Below are 17,391 nucleotides of genomic sequence, written 5' to 3'. Positions count from 1 at the left end.
GCAAATGAGTACAATGATAATGCCTACATCAGAACTTTGTTGTGAGGTTTAAATAAATGAATGTGTGCTGTGATCAACTGATAAGAAAAAAAAAATGTTCCCAATTCTTTATGCATCCTGAATCCATGTCCCTTTGCAAAGTGACTTTGAATCTCCTCCCGTCGAGAGGTGGAGTCTATTTCCCCCTGAATCTGGTTTGGCCTTGTGTCTTGCTTTGTCTCATAGAATGCAATAAAAGTGATAGTGTGTCAGTTTGATTCTCTCACGGAACCCTGCCAGCTCCATGTGAACATGCCTGGACTGGTGGATTAGCATCCATGTGAAGGAAAATAAGGCATCCCATTCTATAGACAGCTGACCCCAAAGGGGAAGAAGCCCAGCGTACATCAGCAGAACTTCCCACCTGACTCGCAGTTGACCACAGACGCATGAGTGAGACCAGCCCATTCCAGAAGAACCACCCAAATGACCATTGATTTAGGAACATGGAAAAAGGCTTATTATTTTAAGCTATTAAGTTTTGGAGCATTATGCAGCAATAGCTAACTGACATTAGGCCAAAGAGTGGGTGTTAGCTATTATTATTCATTAACATTACGATAAAGATGTTACCACCTCCAGTGTGCATTTTCTATCCCTTTCAGGAAAGACTATCACTTTGATGTTCCCAAAGCACTCCGTGCTTATTAACATACCCTCCCTCTCTCATCTCTATAGTTTCAAGACTCACCTTGTCATTGGTATTATTTGTACATTACTTGTATGAGAAATAGTGTGTTGCAATAGCCAATGCTACCGACTCTGAAGCCAGGCTGTGTGGTATTATATTCAGATTCTGCCATTATTAGCATTTGGCCTTGGGCAAGCTCTCCACTTTTCTGTGTTTCAGTTTTCTTATCTGTCAGATGGGGATAATGATAATATTACCTACGACTTGTGGTGAGGACTGATTAAACTAACACCAACAAAATGTCATGTGTGTATATTTTACTCAGTGAGTGGGGAAGAAGAAGGAAGAGAAGAGGGAGGAGGAGTTTGTCTTCTCTCCTGTGGATGATTGACTCCTCAGGAAAAGTCTTCTTGTTCTTTTCATCTTAGTTCCTAGGTTTAACACAGTATCTAGTCCCTCATAGGTGCTGAAAAAACATCATCTTCCTGAATGAATGACTATGCATTCAAGTCAGGTCTAATTTGTCTATGAGGATGTGAATTTTGTTTTTTGTTCATTTGCTATATTTTATTTTATTTTGTATGCATTTAGAGAGAAATTCACTGAAGAGTAGCTACTATATATGCCAAAAATTCTTTAGATCTTGTTATGGGTGATGTAATATTTTTCTATTGCTGCCACAACAAATCATCACAAACTTAGTGGCTTAAAACAACTCAAATTAAATTTAGTCTCTTACAGTTCTGGAGATTAGAAGTGCATAAGATCTCATGGGGCTAAAATCAAGGTGTCATCAGAGCTGCCTTCGTTTTTGGAGTCCCTAGGGGAAAATTTGTTTCTTGTTCTTTTCCATCTTCTAGAGGGTACCCACATTTCTTGGCTAGCAGTGCCCTTCCTCCATCTTCAAACCAGCAATACTTCATCTCTCTGACCATTTTTCCATAGTCACATGTCCCTCCTGACCACCACGGGAAGGATTGAACCTTTTTAAGGACTCATGCGATTAGATTGGGCCCACCTAGATAATCCAGCATGCTCTCCCCATCTCAGGGTCCTTGACCCTCATCAGACCTGCAAAGTCCCTTGGACAGTGTGAGGTAACCTATCCATAGGTTCTAGAGACTAGGAGGTGGAAATCTTTGGAAGTCATGACTCTGGTTACCATAGGAGGTAGCCACACTGATCAGTCTCAAAGGAAAACCATGGAATCACCAGGGAAGGAACTGGACAAGCTCCTGAAGACCATTTCATCCAGCCCCTATAGGACACTGTTTATGTCGACGCAGCATGAGTGGGACTCCTTGGTGTTGTGCAAACTCAACAGGGCTGCCAGGGGTAGAAACTGTAATTCAGAGAGGGCTTGTCCAACCCGCCATGGCACTATGTTAAGCTACAATTTTGTAGTTCTCAAAGTCAGCATTTTTTGGTAAGTCTGATTAGAATAAAATGCTCCATAAGTCCTTCTAAGTTCTCCCTTGCTGGAATGAAAGATCAGTTTAACTGGGTTCAGTCCACAGCATTGGTGTTCAGGTTGTGTTCCAAGAAGTTGCTCCAGGATTTTTATATTTAATTCAAATTTCATTGAAAAATATTTCAAATGCTTAAAATTCTATAATAAACTTAGGCACTCAGAAATGCTACCTACCAAAGTTTGACACATAAATTATTACTTTATTCTGTGATGTTTGCTGGTTCGGGGCCCACCTCAGACTGAAACATCTCCTGCCATCTTGGTTGAATCAGGAAAGCTCTTGACACTGCAAGTCAGGATGTTTATATAAGAAAAAAAGAGAGAGAGGAGAAAAATTGCCTTTTGGGGCAATGTGTTATGAGCCAAGATTTTATCCAAATTGTACAAATAAAACAAACAAAAAAATAATAGCAAAAACTTATGAGGTATTTATAGGCTAGACGCTCTTCTTAAAAATATTTTACTCACGTACAAAGATTAGTTCATGTAAACTTTGCAGTAATTCTATGAGGGAAATACTATTTATATATGAGAAAACCAAGGACAGGGGAGGACAAATGATGTTCCTGAGGCCACATAGCTGGTAAGTGGAGAGACAATGGCCTTCGAGTCTGTGCTGTTAACCCTTTAACCACGACACTGCCAATACCGGGTTGTGAATCTGATCCAGGTATATCAGAGCAACCTGCATCATTTTGACTCGTTGACCTTGTGGTTAAGTCAGTGTTATTGTTTGGGGTGGAAGGAGGACCAATAAGTACTTTCTTCCTCCCTCACCTAATTGAGAGATAAGGACAGGAGAATGAATGAGCTATGGAGATACAAGTACGGCATCCTTCTGGATGGACAAGCTAGGATTGAAGAGGAGGCTTAGGTCTATGGCAACATCATCTTCATAACACTATACTCTGGAAATCGAATCCCACACCCATCAGAGAAGACCAGGGGCAGCTGACCTTCCCTGTTGTGCTAAGTCGATCATAAGGAAAAAAGCAGCCAGATTCCAGCGCGTAAGACAGGATGAGCCCAAGGCACGGCTCAGCTCCATCTCCCAACCTCACCCACTGAATGTGCCCGCTTGGAAGGACCCTTAAAATAATACCCTAGGGACGTCTTTTGGTATTAAAACAAGAAGAGGGGAAGGAAGTGTCCTCCAAACAATTATAAGCTAGAGTTGATTAGATGCAGTTTTAATGATAAAACACTACTTTGATTCAGTAAATCTCAAGGTTCACAGTAATATTTTTGTTTGAAAGGAAAAAAAAAGTATTTTCCCTGCTAAACAGATCTACAAGGCATTCTTCTGAAAAGGATCATTTAGAAAGTTTAAGGAAACCTTGTTCTTTTCTGTAAGTGTAACTACACTCATTGATTTCCAGCACCCTCCCTGAGTGTGAATTCCTACCTGCTTTCCTCCCGGCCCAGGCTGTTGCACCTGTACATATTTACAGTTTCAATAAATATTGGCTTCACAAATGACTGATAAAAGGCTGGCTGGTGCCAGAAATCACAAAAGTAGAAGACCATGTTTTCCTATTCTTTGAGACCAAACAATTCAGTCAGTGGTTGTGAAATTGCTGTGTGTGCTAATCGCTCAGGCTACTTTATTTTTTTTTTTAATAAAATTGTATTGAAGTATATCATTCATACATAAACAATAAATGTACAGTTAAAGTTGTGAGCTTACAAAACAAGCCCCATGTTATCATACAGGGCTCCCCTATGCCACCCCACCACCAACACCGAGCATTGTTGTGGAACATTTGTTAGGAACTATCAAAATATTACTACTAACTATAGCCCATATCTTACATTTGGTGTATTTTCTTTTCCCCCACCAGATTATTAACATCCTCTATTAGTATTACATATTAGTTATAGGTCATGAGAGAACATTCTCTTATTTATTCTGTGAACCACAGTCCATCTTCCACCCCTGGATTCCCTGTGTAAGGAAATGTGGGGCTCTGTCTAGACTGACCTCATCGGAGCCCCTGGAGGGCCAGCCTATGAATCTGTATTTATAAGCACTTCTAAAAATCAAAGGGTGGGAGCGAAATTAGGATAGAGGATAGCAAGAAAATATGAAAGGTTCTAGTTTTAAAATGAAAATCACTAAGATTAAAATAGCCTAAAGCAGTTACCAAAACCTTTATGGCAACAAAGGCAAAATTTAACCCTGGGGGCTGTTCCAAGGCCAGAGTCCCCTTCAGAAGTCCAGGACGAGGCGCTAACCTGTGAGTCTCTGTCAAGGTCCCAGCTAGCAGTCACTTGCCTGGGAAGAAGAGGTGTGCTGTCCAATGCAAGTCTGAAAGGCACTTGCAGCTAAATTTTCCTGCCCGGCCACCCACTGATGAAGTCCTGAAACAAGAGCCCAACCATTTCCTTCTTTAAAACTTCTGTCACCTGCAAGCCTTTATTAACAAACTGCCCTTGGATATGCAACTTTGTCCTGGGAATGATGTGAACTTAGAGGGTACCCCATCACTAGTGCATACATCATGGATGGAGGGCTCTGGGCTGCCTGACATGGCACTAAACTTTTGAAATCATAGGCAATGAAGGTGCCACGATGATGAAAGAGGTTGTTGATGTGGGAGGAGTGGGGTGAGTGGGGTGGGGACTATGTGAGGACCTCATGTTTTTTTCATGTAATATTAAAAAATAAATTGAAAAAAGAAATCACAGGCACAGTCCTGGTCCTTCTAGAACTCAAAATGTAACGACTACTTTTATCCAATTGAAAGGGAAAAAGTCATGTCCTTGAAAAGAGCATAGTTACATAGCCACCTGCAAACAAATATGTGACAGTATGCAGTAAATTGTTATTTGACATCAAGAGGGAAAAGGACATTGTGTTAATCAAGATTTTCCATAACTACCACCGGAGAACTGCCAATAGAGAATTAGAATACAATGAAATTATTTGATGAGCATCATTTGGTCTTTGGATGAATCAGAAGGCACGTGTGCTTCTAAGTTATCACTAAGACAATAATCAGTGTTTCAGCAGTGAAGCTGACACAAGCTTATTAATTATTTTGCAGATCAAGCTAATTAATTAATATATTAACCTAATTAGTAGACTGGCACAATATACTTTTTCACCATGGGATCTATAGTTGATATATCCTCATCATATGCTCTTGGATAGATTGCATAATATATTGTAAACCAATGCATTTATTAGTGAATTGAGTTATAATTCCAGTGAAGTGTGGTCAGGGAAGGAAAGAGCCTCACAGGACCGGACCAAATACTGAGAAGGGATGGAGAAGAAAGAAGGATGTTTAGAGAATCACAGGAGAACCTTCCATTGATATTGGTCTTATTTTCTGTGTCCCTTGTGTCACTTTCAAAGTGAGATGACTCACTGGTACTTATGCCTTGAGCAAACAACAAGTTTTTTGAGTTGGGTGATTGGCCTATTGGGTAGACTGGGTGAGCCCATGGAAAGTGGGCAGAAAGAAGGTGTCCTCAGATTTTTGGTGAGTTATTTATTGCCCATATGCCTCTAAAGGTTCAATACACCTTCCTCAACTCATCCCAGAGTAAAACATCCAAAACCTTTTTTGGAAATAGGGTGGAAATACATCCTGAGTCAGCTAATTAGTGTATGCTGTTGTCACCAGTAGCACACCCAGACTAAATTTGGTAAGGTTGGAGCTGCCCACATGGTTTTTCCCAAACTGGGAACTGGAATCTATTTTCCTCTAAGTGAAAATAACTTTATTGTTTTTTCAGATTACAAAAATAATACTGTTCTATAAAATCTCAAATGATACACAGACTATGTTGAAGGAGAAATGGCCTGAAACCTTATCATTTAAAGACGAGTACTGTTATAAATTTGGTAACTATCTGCCTAGACACATCTCTAGATATATAATTTTGCATAAATGGAATCATATAGTTTGCTAACTTGATTTGTTATTTATCAATACTGTGGTCCTCTTTTTATGTCAATATATACACCACACTTTTGTACACCTTCCCGGTATTCCATTTTATTGATGCACCAACATTTAATGAATTATTCCCCAAATTAATAAACTGAAAAGTTACCTTCAGTTTTCAGTGTTATTAACAATGTTTTAATAATCAGATTTGTAGAGGCATCTTTGTGAACATATCTGCTTCTCTCCTTAGGATTCCTAAACATAGACTTGTCGGGACAAAGGGTACATACATTTTTAAGTCTTAGGTACCTACTTCTAAGTTTTCCTACTCCATAAAAGTCATCCTGATTTATTCTTCCAGTAGCAGCATTTGAAGAATGGAGAGCATTATTTCTAATAATCAGGTAAAGTTCACCTAATTCTAGTGCTATTTTAACAACCCAACAAGAGATGTTTAAAGCCGGCCTTCCAGAAAATCACAACATGCATTGTTGAGAATGAGTGCTACATCGCCATCATGTACAAAGAGCAAAAAGTTGTCCTCGCCGAAAAGCTGAGCTTCTCCTGATCCAGTCGGGGAGAGCCTCAGTTCCCTGTGGACCTTCTTCTCTGGCTCCACTTGTGTCTTGCCTGCTTTGCCCAAGGGTATCTGCGACTTAATCCTGGTCATCGGTGACTCCAGGTCTCTGAGTGTTGACCTCAGAAGAGGCTCTGTCCCCATAAGCTGAGATCTATGTGCCTGGGGCCTGGGATCTCCCTCATGACCATCGTCCTTTTGCAGGTTTTCTGGCCTCAACAGCCTTTATGAGCCAGAATGATATGAGAGCTTCTGAACCTGTGTTGATTGCAAACGATTTCTCCCTACTCCTCACAGACACAGATATCCAAGGACACAGACTGTGGCAAATCCTTGGCAGGCTTTCCAATGTCCACCATGGGCACAACACTGGAGCTTTCTTGATTGTATGCCTCTCCCCCTGCTTTTTAATCCAGCTGTGCAGTGCAGCAACAACTGTATGTGGTTATCAGTAATTTACCTGTGGGTAAGCATTCCCTCCTTCCTTTTTTTTTTTTTTTTTTTTTCTGGTCCCCCACTCCTGTTCCTTGGGAGCAGTTCAAAAAATAAGTCACATGTAAACGTTCATCTCAGGTGCTGCTTTCTAGGTGAAAATAAGGCTAAGATACAGCCCAATATTAAGACGTGATGAAATGAAATGGCCTTAATTAGCACCAAACATTTTCCTCTCAACTACCCATTGTATATAGAATGTGCCAAGTATCTTTTCTTGAAGTAAAAAGTTAGAATTGAATTGTCATAGAGACAGGGTTAAGAGCACAAAGATGTATTGAATTAACCAATGGTGAACTTGAACCAACAGTTAACACTTTTTTCATTATTGAGAAAATAGAGATGGAATGACACATTCCAATATTTCAGTGGCCCAGTAATAAACAAGTTGGTGTCCTAGAATATTTAACAGAAGGTCTCATTATCTACGCAAATTAAATGACATTTTCGGTTGGGTTGTCTTAAGTAAATTTGGATTCTTTATGTAAATATTCCTAAAACATGAATCCCTTTTTAAGAAAGTAAAACTTTATTCAAATATTTTGTTTGTAGTCTTCTTTTGAAGCAATTTTATCAGAAACAGCAGAGTTTTTTCCTAAGGGCAAAGAATTCTTCTTGAATTAGAAGGCTACAAAAGCAGAGGCATAATATGCTAATGCAAATATTTCCTCAACAAATTGTCACTTGTGCTAATCTAAAATAAAAAGGGATTTCCACTAATAGAACATAGTATATGTTTCTCAGACAAATTTTACTAAATCTAATATCCCAGGACAGGAAGAGAAAATGTGGACCAATGCATCCATAAGTATCTTCCTTCTCTTCCACGATCATTTCTTTAAAGTCCTATTCTAGGTTCCAGGCAATTTCTTCCGTCCTCCTTTTCAGTTTTAATGTCACTTTTTTATACTTGCCAACTCTAATCATATTAGATATCTACAAATTCTTCAATCAGTTTTTTTCTAGAAATGTCCAGAATAGGCAAATCCCTAGAAACAGAAAGTGAATTAGTGTTTGCCTGGGGCTAGGGACAGAGAGGAATGAGGAGCAACTTCTAATGGGTGCGAGCTTCTTTTGGGGCGATGGAAATATTTTTGAATTAGTTATTGCACAACTTTGTAAATACACAGAAATCACCGAACTGTACACCTTAGAAGGGTGCATTATATGGTATGTGAACTCTATCCCCATTAAAGAAAAAAAAAGAAAACAACAATAAAAATCCTTTCTAGAAATAGTTGGTCTTCTGCCTTGGGAAAATGGTTTAGGCAGTCATTACTTTTCTTTAGCTCTTTCTGCTGGAGAAAGGAAGGGGTGACAAGAGGCTCCCACCTGACCTCCTGGGTGGCGGTGGTCTCTGCTGGCCCCTTGCCACTTTGAGTTGCAGCAGGGCAAAGCATCCTTTTGGCCCCAAGTCTGAAATTTAACCCCTACGATCCGACCCCAGTCAGATGCTTCTATGGCCCACTGCACATTTTATCCACTTGACTACCAGGCAGTTGACCACATTATTCCCTTGATCGGGACTGTCAGTGTCTTGCTGTCACAAGGCAGGATGGCAAAAAGGACAGCTGTAACCACGCCGAGGTCTAATCCCCTACACGCGCCACTGTGCCCCAGAGCCCCGAGGTAAGAGTCCGCAGAGGAGGCAGGGAAGCTTGGCTTTTATGCGCAGGGAAAAATCACTCCCTATTGGCAGCTGAAGAGGCAGCCCCTCTGGGGACCAATTATTCCATTTTGTGCTGTACGTACTGCAGCAGGCTGCTGCCAGCCCCCCCGGGAGCTGCTCCGCTGGGCTTCCCAAACACAGGCCAGGCTGGTGCTCCAGGCGCAAGTTGTTCTTCATGTCAAAACTGCTGCTAATGACACGATTAAGTAACTGGGGACCACGGAGAAGCTCTTAATTAGGTAAACACTGCTCTCCGAGAAATGATTGCCCAGTTTTAGGCAAGCCATTCCTGTCACGCTGCTCGAAGATGTGTGCTCTGTGGGAAAATGAAATAGCAGTTTAAGGACCCAATTTCCCCCTGATTATTTTCTTCTTCTTTAGTCATGGAGGATAATTATCATTTTATTAGAAATGGTGCAGGTTGCTCCATTTACAGAACTTATAACGGAGAGGTATGCCAAAGGAAAGGCATTGTATGGGGAAGAAAGGATTGCTCAACATTCTCCCAGGCACCAAAAAATGTGATTGCACAGAACCATCACTGGGAATCTCTAAACAACTGGCTTGACCTTACATTGGTCAAACTAAGTTTACCCACATTTAGATGAATTTCTTGTTTAGAACCTCCCTGCCCCTCCTTTCCTCACCATGAATCATGTATTGCAATATTTTGGTTTTCTAGCCATTCTTATTGAAAATATTTTTAAGATAAGGTTGTGCTTAAGAGCTGTTGTGGATATGCTGGATGTATTTTTCTTCCCACCATCCATTGACTATGCTTTTATGAACTTCATTTTAGCCAAGAAGCAGTTACAGTCATAGCCCACTGGCAAGTCTGAGGACAAAGGTCACAATTATTTTGTAAAGCAATCCTCACATGCTCTTTCTTTCAAACGGTTTGGATTCTGGTGTTGCTTTATACATTTGCAATATGGAAACGACTTGTCTTGCTTTAAGGAACCGTGGCTGATACTTCCTGAAGTCTCCGCTGGTTGTCAATGAGGTCTTATTTCTTTGATAAACAAACCTGAAAGTTCAGTTAATTTTCATTTTCACATTACAAGATGACCATCTAAAGAAGTTTTCTCCCAATCAGTTATTGATCTATAATTGTTATGTTGGAATATTTATAAGAACAGCATATGTTTCCATTTTCATCAATTTTCACCATCCTAGTTCATTCTTATGGAAGCTGAGCTGAGTCTACCCTAAAGCTAAACTGTCATGTCAAACACGTGAAATTCAATTGCTAATGGATAGGAAAATTAGGTCCTGACGACATCAGATTGGCTGTCTTACAGTGGTTCTCATTGTATAGCTCTCAATTTCCTGTACTTACTTATTCTTAGCACCAGTTCTTTGTACCTTTATTATCCAGTGCTTCTATCTGTAAAGTTAAGATTATTGGTGGATGAGAGAAAGAGGGGCCTGCCTTCTCTTTGTTTCCCAGGGGTCCATGAACCTTACTCTACTCCCCGTACCCAATGCCCCTGCCACCTGGCTAGCCCCTAAGGACCCTCTCCCACACGATCTCCAACTTCCATGACAACTTTGATGGTTGAAGCAGTTTTCTCTTCTACCTACGTGCACACCATCACCACCACTCCTACTCCACTAATACCCAATCCATCTTCATTCACAGGTAGTCGCCCACCAGTGCAGCTCCTTTGACTTTCTTCCCATGCCTTCACCTTGATCTGCTTCTTGCATTGAGTGCTACCCCCAGCAAGCATGCTGACAGTCCTCTACTTTTCTTTCTCTTCCACATCTGTCATTTATGCTCTTTGTCTTCAATAGGGCTTCCAGTATATCCCCCTCCTAGTTTACTATTTAACAAAGTATTATAAATTAAATACTACCCAGTCATTTGTGGCTATAACTAGCATTCTTTTCCTTGTCCTTATAAAGAACCACTCTCTTAATTTGGTATTTCTCATTCCCATGCATTTCTTTATGCCTTTATTATAGGTTTATCCCAAGTACATCAAAGTGTTAGTGTGTATATAAGTTCCAAGTAAATGGTACTATACCTACATGTATCCTTATGAAACTTGCTATTTTCACTTGAAAATATGTGTTCTGAAGCATATCCATGTTGATGCATGGATTATATTCCACTGCATCTGTGTTTGTGTTCTTGCACACACAGGTACACATACCCACATACATACACACACCTGTTTATAATCCATCTCCTATTGATAGAAAGTTAGATATTTTTCATGTTTAAATTTTTTTACATGGAATATCCTTGTATATGTCTTCTTGGACACATGTGCAAGAGTTGCTCTTGGATATAGACTTGGAAATGGAAAAGCTGGGTGGTACGAATGAATAAAAGCAAATAACACTGTCATTGTCACCTTCATCTACACAATCATCTTAGAAACAGGGAGCCTAATTCATGTCTTTGAAAACCAGAGGCCAAAAGAGGTAACATGGCACGAGGGCATAGTTATGGTGGGACACAAAACACAAGTCTTGTTTCCAAACGTACATTTAATGACCTTTGTGCTTAACTTGCATAGGTAAGCCGGAATACACTGAAACCCCAAATTCAGAGATCCAGGTTTGGGTTTCTTTTTTTTTTTTTTTCTGATTACTTTTTTTTTTTTTATTGACTTTGTAATAATATTACATTAAAAATATATATGTGAGGTCCCATTCAACCCCACCCCCCCACCCCCCCTCTCCCCCCCCAACAACACTCGTTCCCATCATCATGACACATCTATTGGATTTGGTAAGTACATCTTTGGGCACCTCTGCACCTCATAGACAATGGTTCACATCATGGCCCATACTCTCCTCCATTCCATCCAGTGGGCCCTGTGAGGATTTACAATGTCCGGTGATTACCTCTGAAGCACCATCCAGGGCAGCTCCATGTCCCAAAGACGCCTCCACCAGGTTTGGGTTTCTAGCCAAGATGTTTTCCATTTCAAAACCCTGCTCATGCATTGCATTTTTAAAATGGCCTTCCCATCTCTTCATCTTTCTTTTCTTTTTTTTTTTTCTTTATTGGAGTAATTAAAATGCACTAATATTGATAGAAGTGATGAATGTTCGTATGTCATTGATTGTACACTTTAGGTAATTTTATGATTTATGGACAAAAAAATAACAGAGTGGGTTGGGGGAAAATACACATAATGTATGATATGGACTATAGTTAGTAGTAATACTTTGATGATGCTCTTTCGCTCTTTCTTTTTGACCCAAACCAGCACAAGCATAGCCAGATAGTTCCAGAAGACAAGTAGGACTCTTAGGACTGGGGTACAAGTTAGTCTAAATTAACCTGCTGTGGCAGTTTGAAAATTCCTCTGCCTACCCTGAGCAGTTTTTTCCTCTGCTCAAGTATGGTAACTAACAACTCTGTGATGGTTCTGAAACCAAAACCACAATTGCAGTGCTTATATTTAGGCCATTGCCTTGCGTTGCCAATTTAGAGAAGATGTGGTTAAACCAACAGTCACTTTGACTGCTGGTATTTCTGATGTTTTGAATTAAACATAAAAGTAATATCAAAATTAATTTGGCATTGACATAGGAGAGTTAAATGTCACATTCATCAAGATATTTCTCACCAACATAAACTGAGCATCTTAACTCCAAAGCCTCCTGGGATGGTAATTTGCCAATATTTAGTACTTACTCTATTTCAGTGCTTCTACTAAGTATAAAGACACTTTATTTTTCCTTTAAATTTACCATTTGTGAATTTATTTGGAAGATTGGTATTTATATTTAACAGTCTACCTCTATTGATGCCACTTTTATCAAAGTAGAAAAAGCCAAAACACATTGAAATGCCTGGGAAAAAATATTTCTTAGGGAATGTAAGCACTGTAGATTGCTTTCCTTATTGCCTGCCATTACCTGTATTAATAGATGTGGAGAGGCATCAGCAGAAGTGTTGACACATCCATAGACAAGAATATGGAGGCTTTCCACTGATGAATATGTTATTGCCCCACAGTACACAGAAATGTTGGAAATGTACTTTTTCAACAGAATCATTCCAGTAAGATTTTCAGGAGAAAGTTCAAATCTGTGTTTAGAGAAACATGATTCTTTCCATGCCATAAGCTATAAGGGGAAGTAAATGTGCTCTGGATTGGAAATTATAAAGAAATGATCTACGTGCTAGATGGTTGTTGATGAAAAATAATAGTAATTGTTTTGCAAGAGAAAAAGGCAACATATTTTAAAAGATGCTCTTGCTGTATCCTGAGAAATATAAGTCAGGCAGTTGAGAAAATATTTTTAATAAAGATCTGTCGCAGTCACTGCACATGTGGAGTGCTTCTTGATTCTGATTCGATTAGGACAGATAAATGCACAATCGCTCATGTCAAAGGGAGTGATTGTGAAACCAAATCAAAATTTGATTCATCAAGATTGGGTTGTGGCCAAAAAATCCATTCCTTCTTATAGTGACCTGAAAAGTCATGTATTAATTTTAAGTTCACTTTAGCATGCCTTTATTCTTTCCATGGTGACAGATGGTACCAATAGTTTTATCTCCTGCAAACTTAGGAGCAAGTATAATAAAATTGAATGAGCATCGGCCCTTTCTCCCTTATTATTAATAGAAAGTACTTTAATTGGACCTAGGAGATGATAAGATAAATACCCATATTTTGCTTTGATTTTTCTATTTGTTTACATTTCTCTTTTTTGTTTGTAAATGAGGAGTGACATCGAAGTCAGACATTTACACACTTGGCAGCAGTTTTCCTTAAAAGTTTTAGACAATCGGAGAGTATTTTCTCTTTTAAGCCTGGAATTGGAATGACTGAAAATAAGAAAGAGAGATGAATTGGGAGAAAAATCTGGGTGAATAATGCTCCAGTTTCCGTAGAGGACAAGTAATAGAGAATTGAATTAAAGGCTATAAGCTAAGTAGGGGAGGTTTTGAATTTAGATTAAAACATAAAGAAAGACTTAGATTCCTTTACTGACAATTATCATTATCAACTTCCTCTGACTAGAGAAGAATGAGCAAGTTAGAAAAGAAGAGAGTATAAATAAATGTCCACTAACTATTGAGGCTGCTTTGAGCAGCAGTACTGCCAAGGCCCTCTGCCTTGGTTGGAACAGTACAGGGGCAGGAGAGTAATTAACAATTGGCTGTAATGATTCAATAGATGTCCTCTCCTTAGTCCTTGCAAAGGAAGGGACCAAACTCAGTGGCAGGAAGCAATGGCCCTTTGAAGTGGTCATTGGGTTTCCAGACTTAAAGCCACTGCCTGGACCTGGATGGATCTTTCCAGAAAGTGCTGTGAGCACCTTAGATGTGGCACCCTGACACCAACGTCTTGACCACTTCCTAACTCAGAAAATCACATTCTGATTATCGATGTTCTCTTGTGGCTCTATTTTAAAAAGATTAATGACTCTGGTTGGAATTTAATTTCCTCTTAGAATTAATGCTGCAGAATTAATGGGCCACCTGGTCACGTTTCAAAGGGTGAATAAATGGCCACCCTTGTCATGGGTCAGGGTCGCAGTTATGACTCCGTAGTGACTCACAAGCCATGAGGGTATGTGGATGATTTCACTGGTCAGCCAAGGAGCCAACAGCAAGCCTGGGGGAGCCTGGCGGGAGGTACTCCTCTTCTTCCAATCCATTTAATGGTCTGATTTTCCCAGTGATCTTTAGTGCTGACGTTGCTATGGGAAAGAAGTACACACACAGTTGTTTTGTCAAGATGTGTACACGCACACACACATGCTCACACCACTCCAGACTCCATTAGGACAGTGGCTGTATTTACAACCCTAGCACCATGCACATGGTATGGGCTCAATACATGTTTGAGGAAAGAGAGAGGAAGGGAAGAGAAAAAGAAAGTTAATTTTTCCACTGAAAGCTCACTACAACTTATCTTAAAAACAAAATACAGAAAAAAGGTTTTCAAATCCTAGTACATTTGAAGGCATTTGTTGCCAACCCCAGGTCATCTAAAAAAGTGATCTAATGTATAAGTACCCTCCTAGTGCTCTGGGTGGGACTCTGGGGTGGGGGGTCGGTGACTCCATGAAGCGATCGTGTTATAAGCTCCGCAGGTGCATCTGGTGAGTCTCACCTGAGACGACACTAACCTTTAGTAAAAGTCATGCCTGGCTTTACTACTTGTATTATTGGAGCACCATTTTCCAACTTGACTTTCCAATTGTGATAGAAACTTTGAGCAGCAGAAAGGACCACAGAGACTGTCCTCTCAGAGGCTCACAGGCTCATGCCCAGAGCCACAAAGTCGACCTGCCCCCCTCCAAGTGCAGAGCCACGCCCAGGACTCTTTTCTTTGCATGGTGCGGCCGTGCTTTGTCACGTGGCTGCACCACGTGCCCTGATATATACTTGGCTGCCATGGGGTCCATTCAGAACAGTTCTGTTTGTCAGGAGACCCCCGGGCCTAGCACTTAGCGGTGGAGCTTCCAGAGTCAGCAGGACTGCATTTACGTCCCAGCTCTGCGTCTGTCGCTGTAAGGACCTCATGCAGCTCACTCAACCTGGTCCTCTGGTTTCCTCCCGTGTATAAAGGGCTAAGCAGAGCCTAGTTCACAGTATAGCTTAATGGGTCAATGTGCATTCAGGGTCCCAAAATGTGAGCCATTTGGGTCCCTGTGAGTCATCAGGGTCCTAAGTGTCACCCAAGATGTGACATTGTGAAATGTCAACTATATTTCTTAGTGACTTCAGCACCCAGTCAAAAGAGAAAAGTCTCAGACTGCGATGCATCATTCGGGTGTATAAAAACGCCCTGAGATAGACAGACGAGGCACCCCTGGGATGGCTGGAACTGACTGGCTTTATTTAGCCTTGGTCTCACGCCTTCTCTAGCTTCTCAGTGAAGAAGGGTCACCCAGGGAGCTTGTCACACACACGGAACTGAGGCCCTCTTCTCTGGAGAGTCCATTCCATACATGCAAGGCCAGGACCCGTGATCTGTATTTGCACCCCGAGTCCCAGGTCACATGCTCTGAGAAACTGCGCATTCCAGAAGGAGAAGGTAGAATGGTGCCTGCCTCCTTCTAAGTTGCCACCGTCATCCCTCTGAGTCCATGAAGGTGGAATGGCAGGATCCGAGGCAGAGGCATGTCATTGCAAACTTGCAGTTCCTGAAAGCACCTGAGAAGCTGCCTGTGCCTTCCTAGCTCAGAGCTGCAGGCCTCCTCCTCGACTGACCTGGAAGGCTGTTTTTGTGTCCACCAAGTCCGGACTGGGAAGGTGGCAGTCTTGCTCATGCCAGCGCCTGGCACTGAAAGCAAGGGTAGCAAGGTCAATTGGAAAGTCTTTCCTTCTGGCCTTTAGCTCCCTTTCGACAGTGCAAGGCTCAAGATTGTCCTGGAGTTTAGGAATCTACCACCAAGTCCCACGTATATTTGTTGCGGGGAGAGGGGAGCCTGCAGCTGGTGGTGCACGAGCAAACATACACCTGCTCACACCCCATAGACGTGATGGGGGGCGTTTTCTCCCAACAGGAGATGCTGCTTTTCTCACTGGAAGGGATAGTCCTCTTCTGAAACTTTGACAATCGTAATGGCGCATTTCTCATGACCCCTGCTCTTCCTTCATGATGCGTCTCTACTTCAGGGTCTTGGGCCCCTCGAGGTATAGTTCATTTGACAGCCTCCTTTGATACGACAAAATTATTTTCAGTAATTATCATATAATAATCCTTTTTCTTGATTCAGACTTCAGTTTTAAACCAAATATTTCCATTTTCAAGATACTATTTAAATTCTGTAGATTATTTCTTGCAGGAACTTCAATAGTGTGTGTACCAAACAAAATTACTGCACTTCACCGTGTCCACTCAGTGTCATTAGTTTAGGTTTTAAACATACACAAAAATCCCAAGGGGACATACAGAACAAAAAAATGAGAGTGACTCAAGTTCTGTTGCTTTTTAAAAATTATTTCTACTTTGTAACCACATTGCTATCATTTCTTTTGAATCTAATCTCTAAATGCAAGAATGTTATAAGGCCTGGAGAGAGAACGTGTGCCCAGTCAGTGATGAACTTTCTCTCTCTCTCAAAAAAAAAAAAAAAAAATGTGTGTAGCTGAGTTCTCAGGAAGACTGTATAACTGGGGGTTCTAGAATGAACTTCCCTGTAGAATACAATGTTTATTAAAGGGCAAATAATAAAAATGTGCTAGTTGAAGTGGACATCCATATTATTAAACCTCAACAGTAACTGGAGAGATTGTTTATAACTCAGACCAGTGGTCAACAAACTTTTTTTTGTAAAGGGCCAGATAGTAAATATTTTATTCCTTGTAGCCATCTGGTCTCTGTTGCAACCACTCAGCTCTGCTGCTGCAGCACAGAAGAGAGCAGCCATGGACAACATGTAAACAAATGGGAGTGGCTGCCTTCCAATAAAACTTTATTTACAAAAACAGGCTGCCAGCTGGCTTTAGCCCACAGGCTGTATGTAGTATGTCAACTCCGGATTGAAATCCACAAAAGACTTTGTGGGGGGGAGGAGGAGTGCTTGACCACTGACCACTGGCTTTTAATTAGTTTTCTTTTGTTTTACTTTTCTGCAGGCACTGCACCTCTTTATTGCCTGCAGTCAGGTCCCACTCGCCAT

At 40.8% G+C, this 17,391-nt stretch overlaps 1 long non-coding RNA gene across 3 annotated transcripts in view; it reads left to right on the top strand.

The window, feature by feature from the left end:
• The window catches only part of LOC131278303 (uncharacterized), a 525,485-nt gene that overhangs the window by 495,596 nt on the left and 12,498 nt on the right, over positions 1–17,391 (top strand). The window lies entirely within an intron of this gene.

The sequence above is a fragment of the Dasypus novemcinctus genome, chromosome 4 (genome assembly GCF_030445035.2).
Source record: "Dasypus novemcinctus isolate mDasNov1 chromosome 4, mDasNov1.1.hap2, whole genome shotgun sequence".
In the NCBI taxonomy this organism is placed as follows: Eukaryota; Metazoa; Chordata; class Mammalia; order Cingulata; family Dasypodidae; genus Dasypus; species Dasypus novemcinctus.
Note: the sequence above shows the minus strand (reverse complement) of the source record. Positions and strands in the feature narration are given on the sequence as shown.